A 15,474-nucleotide genomic window follows, 5' to 3' on the forward strand; every position below is an offset into this window, starting at 1 on the left:
TTATCATGTAGTCCACCCGAAATAGAGCAATCACCCAATCCACAATCTGCTAACAAATATAATCAGTCAACTCTCCACATCACATGATATTGCAATTGCAATGGAAGGTAACTCTATACTACTCAATCATTAATAGAGTTATGGAAAAAAAATAACAAAATAAAATTTTACAAAGCCACTAACAAGTTGAACCTCATCTTCCATAAGCTCTGCAATTTACAATTGAATAATTTCAATACACTTCTAGTTGTCAAGTCTTTAATTCAATCTTATATATAAATTTTAGTTGTGATCAAAACCACATAGTGAGAGAGAATTTTACAAAACAGCTAACAAGAACTTACCAGCGTCCAACAGACACTCATAACTCACTGAAAACCCACTTCCTTCTGCAAATAAATCTTACATTTTATTTGTCGGTTATAACTCGGTAAGTCAAGTTCAACTAAGGTGATATGGTGCATGTTGTGCTAGGTAAGAACAAGCTAAGCTTATATTAAGATAATTGCAGTAAGAAAAGTTCAACTAATGAGTTAAGTAAAACAGAATTGAAGGTAACAAAACATGTCGTATTTAAGGAGAAGTGCATACCTATTTCTTAAGTAAAATCAAGTTGTGCACTATCTTCACTTATAAGCATATCCTAACAACATGCACCACTAAAGCGTGTACATAATTTCAAAAGTTAGTTCGATTTATGTACATGTGCGAGTTCAGGTGCGGGCGAGCGTGCATGTGCGTGTGTGGAATTACATGCGTTAGTTTTGGTGTTTAGTTTTCTATATATATATATATATATATAATTTTTTTTTTGCATATTTATATACTTATGTATGTATAAACTTTGTACCAAAAAAAAACTTTGTATTTGTGTTTGTCTTCAAAATAAGATATGTTTGTATTAGCTTTTATTTTAATTCAATCTTTTCCTTTTTCCAAAGTAAAATTAAAAGGTAACAAATACAAATTTTATTTTACTTTTTTTGATATTTTTTTTTAATTACGTGCTTCAAGCATACGACCCGAACCTAATGAACCGAACCGAATTGTTTATGAACTTGAAGCGAACCGAACTCAAGCTAAATAAAATGTTTGTTTCTATCTCAAGTCGAGTTTTAAACTGAACCTTATCGACTTGAGTCAAACTCAGACGAGTTCAACTTGACTCGACTCATTTTCATCCCTATATTTAACTCCACGCATGGCCCCACGCGGTTTACACGTAGTTTTGTGAAAATTAAATTTAAAAAATTAATTTGAAGAAATCAAATTCCTAGCTGGCAACTATGATGGAAGAATAGGTATAGCAACTATGATGGAGGTAGTCATGATTTGTACAAGTGAATTTTGGCTTAATAAATTTATAAAATAAAATAACTGGTGGTAATGTAATAATGCAGATTAAATAAAGGAAACTTCTTGGGCTGGTATTGCTATCTATAATGGAAAAATGCTACTTCAAACGAGAATTTATTTCCCGAGCATTTCGAGACACAGCTGGCATTTATTGATTGCATGGTTAATTGGTAACATGATGTGTTTTCCACCACTCCTTATAAGGAAAATGCTGTTCACCGCGACAAAAAATTTCAAGAATTATCACGACCCTTTAGGCAGTTTATCATAGCACATGCATGTATGGTAAGTGGGCCCATTTTTTTTTGTTTTATTTTTTTGATACCACAGCAGTTTTGCATTCGGGAAACAACCGTGAGAAATTTCTCGCGATATATAGCATTGTTCTTTCCGCAAATAACAAAATTTAATTGGAGCATGTTTAATTCGCGAGGCAATCGTGATAAAGGTTTTCGCGTTATATAGCATTGCTCATCTATCTCTTTGTATTACGCATCAAATCAATGAACGAATCTATATTTATAACTTCCATCTCATTCTTTATATTAGAACAATCGACACACTTACGATGAATGATAACATTTCTGTGTTTCAATGTTACTTCATTCTTCATTGTAATAACAACCATGATGTCCTGTTCAATCATATGATACTTTTGGTTGGTTAATAGCTTAATATTGAATAAAACTTGAATATATATATATATATATATATATATATATATATATATATATATATATATATATATGAGTCAGGATCCGTTGACACCAGGTGTCAACGGATTCATTGACACCAAATCATGTCCCTTCATTTATATTTATCCAAAGGTTGATATTATTTAATGAAAAACCTCATATAGACCCTCTTTTCTCTAATTTTCCTTGAGCATTAATTATCAATTTTTTTAGGGAATTAATTATTACTTTTATTGGCGAGACTCATTGAAAAGGGAAATACCATTTCCTACTAAGGATATTCCACGGGATAATATTGAAAAATTCACCACTGAAAAATTCACCTCTTTTGTTGATCAGACATGATAATATTGAAATGTAGATTTTGTCAAAAACTTGAAATGAAGAAAGAAGCCCTTAATAGTATATGAAATGACGATAGATATAATAATATCCATTGTTAATTTTCATTTGTAATAGAGGGGAAAAATAAATAAAAATCTGGACAATAAAAAAGATAACCAAAATGTACCAAAAAAAAAATAAAGATAACCAAAACGAGAGGGAAGAATTGGCATTGAAATAAATGAAAATAAATGCACTTTAAAAATTCAGGTAAGTAATGATCATATGAGATTTTTAAGTAAATGAATGTGAGCCTTTAAATCAATACAAATGAATGGACATGATTTGGTGTCAACGAATCCGTTGATACCTGGTGTCAACGGATCCTGACTATATATATATATATATATATGATTGCTAATAAGTTAATGATGTAAAAGAATTTTACAATGACATTTTATGGTTTGCTCATTTAATTCACATATATTTTGTAAAAGATAGTAAAAGAAAAGACAAAACCCGTGTGATTCTTCATTCTAATCACAACCATGATGCCGTAATAACCATGATGCCATAATTAAATAAACATCCAATGTTTTACTTAATACCACTCACATGCTGCTGTTACTTAATACTACTACTAAGCCCCACACAGTTTACTACATACACCAAAAATCAACATTTTAGATTCATTAATTTTAGATTAATCCAATGTTGTGACCGGAAGGTGTACTTAATACTACAAATACCATCTGGCCCCACACGGTTTAGGAAATCAAATTCTTACTAGTTGGCCATTATCAGTTCTATATATTGGAGTCTACTATACTATTTATTAAAATTGATGCCATGTGAAATTCCAATTTTGCCCCTATGAGGGGCAATTTGGTAATTCCATAATTCTATATCCTTGGAGAGTGCCACCTAATTATCCAAATATTATATTTTATTTTATATTATTTTATTATTTATTTTATATTTATAAAAATAATCCTAAATTCAGTTGCTTCGACATTGCCGTTGTGGGAGATTAAGGTATCGTTTGACCCGGCTTTTTTTTCAACTTCTCTATATTTTTAAGGAGAAGTTAGGTCAAACACAATATCAATTATGTACTTACTAAAAAAAAATACTTTTTTTGAATGCATAAAATTGAATGGAATGAGCTTTAGCCAAAAGTTGTTGAATGATACTTTATAAAACTACTTCTCGACAATTTATTTCACAAGCACCTCTTTTCAACTCACACTAGGAACCATTTCTTTTATTTTTTAATATTATATTTCAATATGTTTTTTTCTTCCATTTAACTTTTTTTATTTTATTTTTTGAACCGTTCCATTTAATTTGTCAAAGAGGTTCCATTTAATTCTATTATCTTTTTTTCAAAGGAATTTTATCATCTTTTTATCACTTATATATTTAATTTCAATATCGTTTAATCATCACAACCTCACAAATATTTTTATTCACGCTGTCATTTAATGATACCAAATATTTTTATTTTATTTCTTCAACCTCACGAATATATACACACATACATTAACGTTTAGAGTAATATTTTATGTCTGTCTGTCTGTTTTTTTGTTACGCTAATGCATATAATTTTTTTTAGTGTTACTTGGTTGAGTGCTACCTCACCGATTTTTTTTAACTACTTTCCAATTTTTATATTTTTAAAAACTTTTAACTATTTTCCAATTTTTTTATTTTTAACTATTTACCAATTTTTTTCTCCCAAATTTAGTTTCTTCTACACTGCCGTTGTGGGAGATTAAGATATCGATTGACCCATGTTTTTTTCAACTTCTCTACTTTTTTAAGGAGAAGTTATGTCAAATACAACGTCAATTAAGTACTTACTAAAGAAGACACTTTTTTTTAATGCATAAAATTGAATAGAATGAGCTTTGGCCAAAAGTTGTTGAATGCTACTTCAAAAAACTATTTCTCGACAATTTATTTCACAAGCATCTCTCTTCAATTCACGTTGGGAGCCTTTTCTTTTATTTTTTAATATTATATTTCAATATATTTTTTTCTTCCTTTTAATTTTTTTTGAACCGTTCCATTTAATTTTTTTTAAGGATGTTCCATTTAATTTTATTACCTTTTTTTCGAAGGAATTTTATTATCTTTTTATCACTTATATATTTAATTTCAATATCGTTTAATCATCACAACCTCACAAATATTTTTATTCACGCTGTCATTTAATGATACCAAATATTTTTATTTTCTTTTTTCAACCTCGCTAATATATACACACACACCTTAGCGTTTAGAGCAATGCTTTATGTGTGTCTGTTTTTTTGTTACGCTAACGCGTATAATTTTTTTTTGGCGTTAAATAATGCGTATGATTATTTTTACAAAATTTTGATTTTAATTAAAAGTAAAGTATGCATATCTTTTTCTTATTTAAAAAAATTAAACATATTTGTTTCCATGACACCAACAATGTAACAAATATAATATCATATAATATAAATTCTTATATTTTTGAAAGACACCAAAATTATGGTATTCTTATAACGAAATTTGTTATTGAGTATAATTGAAATAAAAAAATCGACTAATTTGATATTATTTATGTTATTATTTCAGGCTCCTTAAATTGTTTCTCCTATTCAAATATTTAACAAGTCATTTATATGATGATACAAATTTGTATTCATGTTACACAAAATAAACGTTATTGAGTAAATATAGTATTTGTAAAAAAAAAAAATATCTTTTATTTTTTAACATTTTTAGCCTTCAGAAAATATTTTAAACATTATTTTATTTATTATGTTAGTTCATAATAAATTCAAAGTTTTGTCATCGTGAGCTTAGCTCAGTTGATAGGAACAATGCATAAATATATGCCAAGTCCGGAATTCGAACCCCGACACCATAAAAAAAATATTCAAAGTTTGTAGAATATTTTGCCAAACAACATTTAACTTAAAAATAGCTTTAAAACTAAAGAAACCAAACAATTTTACCTTCTTTCTCAAAGGCCTTTATTTTAAATTTATTTTGAAGTAATTTTTAGACCGTAAAAAACTTTCGCTAAACGGTATCTAAGTTCAGCTGGGAACACTCTTTCACTTTCTTCTTCATAAGAGGTCATTTTCTTTCTTTTTTCATAGTTCTGAGACCATGCATGACTTGAGTTGATTGATTTTTATGGCTTGGGGTGTTCATTTTTCGACACTGGTTTAGTTTTTGCTTCATCATAGGTGGTTTTCTTCATTTTTTCACGATTTTGCATTTTAAGGGTTTTGTTTTTTGTTTTTTTTTTCTTCAATTGTTAGTGGATTATGTACCAGAAATTGTTATGTTGCTTGGCTGTAGAAAAATCTTCCTTTGTTATGTGGAGTATAGTAGAGGTCATGATGATTGAATTTTAGCTCATGGTAAGATTTTGACACAATTGTTATTTTAGCTTCTGGTATTGTAGTTGAAAAAAATTGATGCATGCGGGTTATTTTAATTTTTGCGAGTAATCCTAAAGCTGTTTTCATATTTGGTTTATTCTTTCCTATATCATTGAGCCGTACGAAAGTTGATTGGTGTAAATTTGTTTTGGTCATATCATTGAGGTCCAGAAAGTTGATGATACAGAAATTTGTGCATTTAAGATCAGGTTGATTTGATGATACAAAAATTGATCACATAGAAATATGTTAGCTCCTTTCGATATCAGAATGAACAAAGAGAATAAAATTAAATGATGTATTATTGCATTTCTATATAGGACTTTCAATATCAAGGAATTATGACTACATTAAGGATCTCAAAAATGATTTGGACATTTGGAAAATAAGATTTGGAGTGCTGGATTCTTGGAACATATGAAGCTCATTATTTATGATGCAAATGATAGATGAGTTAGTAAAGATTTGTTATAATTTTCTTTATGAATTATCAATGTTACTTATTAGTGTACATTTTGATTTATTTATATTTTTTGGTTTCTTTCTCGGATTTAGGGTGATCGAGATCATGTAATAACTCGATATAGAGAATTGGAGCATTGGAAGGCTTTGACTGAGGAAAACAAGACTTATACTTTCTATAATTGTCATGTGTTTGATAATGACATTGCATTTAATCCCTTTAAGGTTGTTTTTGGTGCTGGTACAAAGGTGCAGAAGTATGACAAGTTAACTATCGTTCTTACTCGTGAATTTCGCTTTAAGTCATTTAAGGAAATTCAAGATGGAAAATTCAAAACTGACGCTTTATATGGTATAGTTATGTGCTTTAATTTATTTCTGTGTTTTTTTCGATTATAATGTTCTTATAGATATAATTTTTTTTTTTTAAGAAATCATCGGGCTACTTCATGAGATTGTTAAGACAACACGAATTGAGACTGGAAAGAAACCGTGTACGAACATTGTGTTGAAAGATAAAAGGTATTATTTTCTAATTTGTCTGAATCAGATGATAGGATTTTGTATAAGTAACCCACTTGGGTTGACCTAGTGGTATTGACTTGGGATCTAGGAGTGTGCTCCTCCTTGAGGTCTCAGGTTCGATTCTCTCTAATGTCAATTTAGGTGAGTTAGTTTAGCTTCTTCAAAAAAAAAAAGGATTTTGTATAAGTTTGATAATGACCTGAAAGATGTATTTCCTTATGCAGTGGGAATATGGTTGATGTAACACTATGGGAAAAATACTTCGTAGCTTTAACACTTACCATCTACTTACCTTGAGTTCTTTGCTTCCATTTTGTAGTCAATGGCAACCCATATATATGTAACAATTGGTCAGGTTCGATGCTGCTCATCAACCTACATCACCCGGTTGTTGAGAAGTTTAAGACTTAGTAAGTTTGCATTATGATTTCACAATACAGTGTTAAAGTAACTTATTATTTCACAATCTGATTTGATTGTTTTTTGACCATGTTTCTTGAATTGTTGTCGTGACCTTAACACTTCTCAAGCTCTTCAGTCAGAACTTAAGTCAGAGTTCGGCTTCTTCTCAACGTACTTCGTACAACGATTTTTCCAATCTGTCTCAAGTTAGGCCAATTGTTGAATTTATAAACTTAGTCAAGGTCTGCTTTTTTTATGCACAAACATGCTTTGAATTTTTTTACGCACAAATTAAAAATACATATTGCATTATTCTTTATTTCATGTGCATAATTTGTGTTAGGAAACATATTGCATCACTATTTGTAAAACAACTAAATTCAATCCTAACCAGTTTGGATGGTATTATGAGAGTTGCACCAAATGTTCGAAGACATCAATGTTAAATGGTGCTAGCTATAAATGCACATGCAGGAGTGATGCTTAATTTCCGTTTGTTTCAACAATGTTAATTGGCCAACGGGGTACGTATATACCACATGCATGCATTTATCTAGACTTTATAGGAAGATAATAGGAAGATAAATTAGAAGCCATGGTACATTTTCTTTAGCTTAAAATCAGTTATGCTACCTTCATTTTATAAATTATATGTAACTATATTCGCATACATTTTATCCATGTTAATATGCATTAGACTAATATTGCAGTTATTTCCCTGTTTAGCATTTCCCAAACGAGGTGTCAAGAACAATTCTGAAAGAAAAGCGCAAAACAATCACTCTCAATGATGACCAGACACAGAGAAAGTATAAGTGTCGCCTCATTACCGTCGAAAGAGCAAGCTATGAAAAATACTTGGGTGGACAGTGGTTCAATTTCTGCAGAGAACGTGTGATGGAAGAAGGTGGTAAGCTCATCTTTGATCTCGAAAAGTCACCGAAGAACTTGCATGTTCGAGTTGTTCCAAAGTAGATCTTTGCTGCTGAACTATTTGAACTTCTACTATTTTGGCGTATCGCTTTGGACTGTAATCGGAAACTATCTTGACTTTGAGATGCCATTTGTTCTTTTCATTTTGTCTGATGTAAATATTGGCAAAAATCCCTTTTTGGTTAGTCTATGACACTTGCAGTCTCTTTTATAAACCTAACTATTATGTAACATTGTTGGTTTCTTCATTGGTTCCAATTAGTATCATGTTAATTATAATGTTGTTTTCCTAATCTCTTGAACAAAATGAGATTTGTGCAATATGCTTGCTTGATTTTCACATTTATGAACGACAACAATTTCTTAGAAAGATGCAGCTATTTCCCTTAATTTTCTCATTTCTCCTTTATAACAAAGTTTTTTAAAAATATAGTAAAAGTGATTTATTTAGAATATCCGAGTTTATGCAATATTTATTAATTTGCTCATTTTTCCTTTGAATTTTTTTTTTACAAGATACGTTATTCAACCCGTGCGAAGCACGGGTTTGTAACTAGTTAATACATAAATCTATACTCACAACACAAAACAAAGTTAGTCTAATTATGAAGACAATGTGCTTTGTGTTTTTGGTTTTCCTTTTGTCAATTCAATGTGCTGGTACTGGAAGAAGTCTGTTGATTCATGGTGCTGGTGCTGGAAGAGGGCTTGATGAAGGTGTGAAAATGGAGAAAGCATGTTGGTTTTGTTGTTTGTATCCACCTCATTGTCCACCACCACATGTTCATATTGCTTCTACTACTACTAATCCCTCTCCACAGGAAGCTAGTAATTATGAAGACAGTAATGAGTGAATATGTTTTTATGAGGCCTAGGGTTGTCAGACTCGTGAGTCTATAAAGACTCGAAAAGGGTTCATACACTCGACTTATAAACTTGTATCAGTCTATGAAAAATTAAAAATAACTTCAAAAACACATGCGTGCGCGTGTGTGCGCACACATGTATGTGAGCAAGCGTGCGTGTTCTCTTTTGTTCATACACTTGATATATATAATTGTAAGTCATGTAACTTTGAGTAAAGGTTAATTATATGATGTTATGAGTAGATCTCATGTTATAACTTAATGTGATAATTGGTGTTTTATTACATTAAATATCTGCTAACATTAAATATAAAACTTTTGAATATATAATTGGTATTATCCAAGAAAGAGTTAGTATTATTAGTTGTATTAACATGTGCAATGTTGCACATGTTAGACAAACCCTTTTAACAATAGTAATTAAATAAGCATCCAATCACATGTTGCTGGTACTAATTAATAGTAATACTACTACTCAAATTTCTACTAGATGGCTTCTAAAAATTGGAGTGCTTTGGAGTTAATATATAGCTAGTTCCATACGCATACAACACAAAACGAAGTAGTTATGAAGACAATAATGTGCTTTGTGTTTCTTGTTTTTCTAATGTCAATTCAGTTTGCTGGTGCCGGAAGAATTCCTCCGTTGATTCATGATGGTGTTGAAAGAATGTTAATTTATGCTGCTGGTGAAGGTGTGAAACCGGATAAATCTTGTTGGTTTTGTTGTCTCTATCCTCCTCATTGTCCCCCACCACCTTCTACTACTCCTAATCCTTCTTCAAAATCTCTTATTCCATAGTAGGATGGGGGTAATGTAATAAGGGAGATTACAATTAAATAAAACCAGTGGCGGAGCCAGGAAATTTATGGAGTCTGGGCAAAAAAATTATCGCAAATTCACATGTGACATAATATATAAACAGTCATAAATCGAAATAAAAGAGGCGAGTTAAGAACGTTAAAATATGACTTTACACAGGAAAAAATTATAAATTTTCGACAAACGACAAATTAATTATGAATTTTTAAAGTGTCAAAAACTCAAAAAATAAAACTACGGAAATCTCGACCTATAAATCGAATTTTGAGTTCATTATTTGCAGAGACATCTATAAAAATACATAAAAAGAATCTGTAAAGTTTCATAGCATTTCGAAGTCGTTTAAATTTATTTTGATTTTTCAACCAAAACGTGCAAAATTGAAATTTTGTTCCGCGTAAGCATATACTCACAAGTCAAATTTAGTTCCCTAATTTTGTAGGCATGACTAGAACATGATAAGAACCTTCACAATGAAATTTTGTAGTTTTTAAATGAGATACAAATTAATTATAAATTGTTTAAGAAATTCAAAATTATGAGGGAATAAAAATTCATAATTAATTTATCAGTGGTCGAAGAAATTTAATTTTTTGTGTAAAGCTATATTTTAACATGCTAAACATGTATGAAAAAATAGTGAAAAAATTTAACATGTAGGTCACATTTTTAGACTACGTGTATATTATAGGGTGGTCAAAAATAAGAAGAAATTCAAGTTACAATGCTAGAGTATATTTTGTATTTTACAAAGTCATTTTTCAGACATAATGTATATTACAGGGTCAATTTGAACAATTAACCCGTTAAAATAAGAGAGATGAACCCATCAATAGTGTGCTAAATAAAATTATGAGGTAAATATCTTTTCCGAGCCTATTTGCGTGTGAGAATTTTCAGATTTTGCCCAAATTTTTCTTTTTGTAATTGTGTTAATGGACTTTTGCGTTGGGTCTAATGCGCAAAAATTATCGATCGAGCCCGGGCGACCGCCCGGGGTCGCCCGGCGGTGAAACCGCCCCTGAATAAAACTGTATTAAGCTTCAAAGTTTATGTTAAGTTTTGTACATGTTTTTAACCTCTTTGGTTAATGTGTTGGTTATGGACCTATTTAGTTATTGTACTTTGAATTCTATTATGTATTGGCTATGAAGTTGTTTTAAATCTATTATTGTTTTGATAAGGTTAGGATATGGTTTATTTTAGTTTTGATCAGATTATTCAATCATATCCATCTGTCTTGGATTAGAGACCAAACTAAACTTTATAGATGAATTATTACTGGATCAAATTAAATTGTCAACATAAATCAAGGGACAAAACTAAACCCTCGACATAAGTTAAAAGACCAAACTACTTTTTTGAAGTACATTTTCATTCATCAAACTCAACATAACATCAAATGCATTAATGTCATTTTCTTCCCTTTCATGATACTTTTCAGTCTCATTTCATGTGCAAGAATGTTTTATGAGTATGTTCGTCAATTTTAAGGGCTTGCAATTTTCACAAGTTGACCATTTCTTCAAATTTATGAAAAAATATATATGATTCTTTGATACAAGAAGGGTTTTTGAGATAATTGGAACGAATGAGAAAGAGGGACAATAAATCATCTATGTTTAATGTACTAGATGTTAAGTGAACCTTCACCTACTGATATTCTTGTTAGGACTGTCAAACACTGCACTGTGAATTATTTTTGGCCATTATATGCTATGATCCTAATTTTATAGTATATATATGCTTCATGACGCATGAATGTGGAGCCAAGTTAGTATGTAGTTTTGGAAACTTAAAAAAAAAAAAAAATCTTATTTTTCTCAGTCAATTTCTTATGGCACAGATGAACCTTCATGTTTTCCTACTCGTTGATTTTCTATCTCTGTATAAACTTAGGGAAGTATGATTCAGCGAAGGAGAAAGGGATATATATTAAAAATAGTTTATGGCAAAACAAACTTTATTGAACTCCTTTGATTTGAAATGTAGTTAGGAGAGATTTGATATACCGATTAAGATAAAAAAATTCCAAATTTAAAACATTTTTGTTGTTATTATTTAAATTACTTTATATCTAGATCGTCCGATCAGTGAACGAACGATCAAGTATTTTATTGCATAAGTTTGTACTTTGTACTGCATGCAATCCAAATCCAAATTCATTTTATTTGTGCCAGCAATCGAATTAAACCATACCCTTGAGTTGAAGGTATATAAGTCAAACAAATCTCCTTTAGAAAAAAAATCAAACAAATGTGTTCACGAATATTTTGAAAATATCAATTTTTTATAATTTTTTATAATAAATTATTAAAAATATTTAAGATCAACGTTGTGCATTAAAATGTGTGACACAGTCAACTGTGTCAAATAATAAAAGAAGAATGTAATATCATTTGTCTTTGTATAATAGTAGAAAAATATGATATGCTGAGGGCTTAACGACACTTATACGAGATGTCGAAGCTAGAGATGAACTCCAAGGTGTTAACATATGCCGAAATGCACTGGTAGTGTAACACCCATACTAAATTGTCTAGAATATTTAGCATGTGTATTAAACTTAGTTTTGGATACATTAAAATTTACAATAGAGATCTGTCCAAATGAATACATTTCTAATACAAGTTCGTACATCCAATAAAATATAGCATCTGATAAATATACATCATATACAAATCATGTATACACAAATAAATCATCCGGCTTTCTTCTGCTGATCTCTGGCATGAACTTTTCTGCTTACACACAACCTGCTTATCTGAAAATAAAATAAAGGGATTGGGGTGAGACAGGATGTCTCAGTGAGTTCCACCTATCCTAGGTTGTAGGCGATCTCAGGGAGTCTATGATCACCTTCTGTCTCTGCATATTCTGATTTAGGATTTACTGTGTTGTTCTGCATATTTTAGCGATCAGGGGAAATTCTAGATCGCTAATGGTATACTATCATAATTTCTGTCTTAATTATAATCATATCATATTTCATAATTAAGTTAGAAAGTCAGCGTTGAACAAACAATTATTATCTGGGTTGATTTTACGGAATGGACCCGAGTGGAGTAACCCCGAATACATTCCCATACATAACCGATGAAATTCCTATCTGAAGCTAACACTGGACTCCTCTTGTCGTCACGTAGATTTCTCTAGGAAATCCCATCCAGCGTATCCTGGAGCCTCGAAGGACGCGACTTACTTATGCATAATTGGAACATTCGGGATTTGCCTTTTAACTGGGGTTCTAATGTTACCCAGGTTCGCCCCGCTCCGTTTCATATGCTTTAACTGATAAGTATTTACTGTATGCATATCTAATGTGATGCATGTACTATATACATATATCTAATATGCCTCTGGTTACATCAGTAACATAACGATTCTCGACTATCTAAGTCGAGTCTCTACTAATTCCCTGTTTCTAAGGGGTAGAACCTACCCGAATAACACACACACACACACACACACACACACACACACGCGCGCGCGCGCGCGCGCGCGAATACCATCAATATCTACTGGAGGGGCTGCGATGAAAGCGATAATAAATACAGAAGTTGCGGTCAATAAGGTAGGGATCATCAAAACACCAAACCATCCAATGTAAAGACGGTTTTCAGTGCTGGTTATCCAGTTACAGAAGCGACCCCATAGGTTTTCACTATCGCGTCTCTCTAAAATTGCAGTCATGGTAAAATCTTGTGTTTATTTAAATTTAATTATCAGGGACTCCCAAGCGCGCGCACGCGCACACACACACACACAGATATATATAAGTTAAACTCTCGAGTGTTACGCATTGATAACTTATGTCTATACTCACTTACATTAGTTATTTTCCGTTTACATAATAGTCCTGAAATTTGCAGATAAGTCCCTGGATATGAACAATGAACGATGTACTTTTTAGAAAATATATTATTGTACAAGACTACTCGCTTGGCGAGCCAACAACTGAGAGGCTCGCTCGGCGAGCGTGACCGTACATCAACCTGCAGAAAAACATGTTTTAATTCAATCTGTTCATGTCCAAGTATACCCATATGCACATATTGATTCCAGGAGGCACATTCGCTCTAAAAAAAAACCATTATGTAAGTGAGCATTAACACAGAAATCAAGCCTAACACAAGGGGCAACTAAATTCAACTTTGTAAATTTTCTCACAATTCACATAAACACACATAACCCAAATGGTGGTAACTAAACTATAGGAACTCACCAATCACTTCTGGCAACTTCATAACAGCTTAAGCATCAATTTCCCTGCTATTCTTCAATCCTATGCTTCAACACTTGCACCCATTAATCCACAAATCCACAATTGATTTTTCCCAAGTGGGAGAATGTTAGAATTTGTTCTAATATTTTGTGGGCAACAATCAATTGTAGGTTTTGGTTTTAATAAAAATAGACTGATGTTATGATCCATTTGATGATGATTTTGGCTCAATAAAAATGATCAATAGATAATGAGCTTTTGGTACCTATGGTTGCACGATTATAAATAGAGAGGTTTGTTATCACTCTGACAATTCTGCTCATTAGTGATTTGCTCAATTGAGAGCCTTAAGTTCCGGAGCATGTAAGTAGTAAAGGAAGACTCTTGTCCCATATCTCGGCGAGTCTGGGTAACCATGACTATGACTTTCATCAAGTAAATGTGTTCTAATTTGATATAATACCATGATTTTTGTGATTTAATCCTTACAATTTTTCCTCTGCCACTGGTAGCATGACATCTGAGCTTGAGTTCTAGAGTTGAGAGATGGCTAGGAATGGCTTGAGTTTTCTTCAATTACCTCGTCCAACGGTAGGGATTTATGATAATTGATTTCTTGACTGAACAGATGATGCTTATCGGTAATGTAATATCCCATACGACTTTAAAAATTGTTGACTGACCCTACAAATCAACATGAATCTTTTCAGTGTGTTTTTTACCCATAAGGTTATTGAAGAGAATAGAAAGTTATTTATACTAATGTCTACTACGACTAATATATGACTAATCTATATCTCCAATATTGAGTTCTAGAGAGTGGAGAAAAACACTTTTGTGAGTTGAGAGATGGCTAGCAATGACTTGATTTTTTTCAATTGCGCCTCGTCCTACGATAGGGATTTACGATAATTGATTTCTTGCGTGAAAGTCTTGCTAGATTCTCTAGATACTTGGGAGGTTTTAGAGAAAAACTATATCCAACCTCAATGTGAGACTACTTTGTCACAAAATGAGAAGAAAACTTTGATGAAATCGAAGAAGGGTCAACAAGCACTTGCCTTCATTCATAAGGTTAGGATGTAGCCATGTTTGAGAGGTGCCTAATGCAATCAAATTCAAATAAGCTTGAGAGATTTTGAAGTGATTGACAGGGTGAACAAGGCGAATCTACAAATTCTATACGTATAGATAATTAGAATCATTGCATACAAAGGAAACTTAATCGGCTTTAGATTTTGGAAAAATGGCATTTGCTAGTGTAAACCAAATGCAACGTTATGAATGAAACATAGATGTAATTATAGTTTTATTTTTAACACTCACCTCCAACGACCACTACAAGTTCTCTAAACCTTTAGCTAACCTTGTGGAGCAAAAAAGAATGACTATTTGCCAAAATGAAATGTTGAAGAAAAATAATCATGTTAGGAACATA

At 31.5% G+C, this 15,474-nt stretch overlaps 1 long non-coding RNA gene across 4 annotated transcripts; it reads left to right on the top strand.

The window, feature by feature from the left end:
* The first annotated feature begins 5,213 nt into the window (after window positions 1-5,213).
* LOC146951607 (uncharacterized) lies at window positions 5,214-8,416 on the top strand. 4 transcript variants are annotated; one of them, XR_015025520.1, is made up of 4 exons: window positions 5,214-5,779; window positions 6,356-7,197; window positions 7,318-7,431; window positions 7,584-8,416. It is a non-coding gene; the product is annotated as an uncharacterized LOC146951607 (long non-coding RNA). The 4 variants fall into 4 exon arrangements; XR_015025518.1 differs by having other exon boundaries at window positions 6,356-7,431; XR_015025519.1 differs by having other exon boundaries at window positions 7,318-8,416.
* The last annotated feature ends 7,058 nt before the right edge of the window (window positions 8,417-15,474 follow it).

The sequence above is a fragment of the Medicago sativa genome, chromosome 2, assembly GCF_051527215.1.
Source record: "Medicago sativa cultivar Bolivia chromosome 2, Bolivia_mono, whole genome shotgun sequence".
Taxonomy (NCBI): domain Eukaryota; kingdom Viridiplantae; phylum Streptophyta; class Magnoliopsida; order Fabales; family Fabaceae; genus Medicago; species Medicago sativa.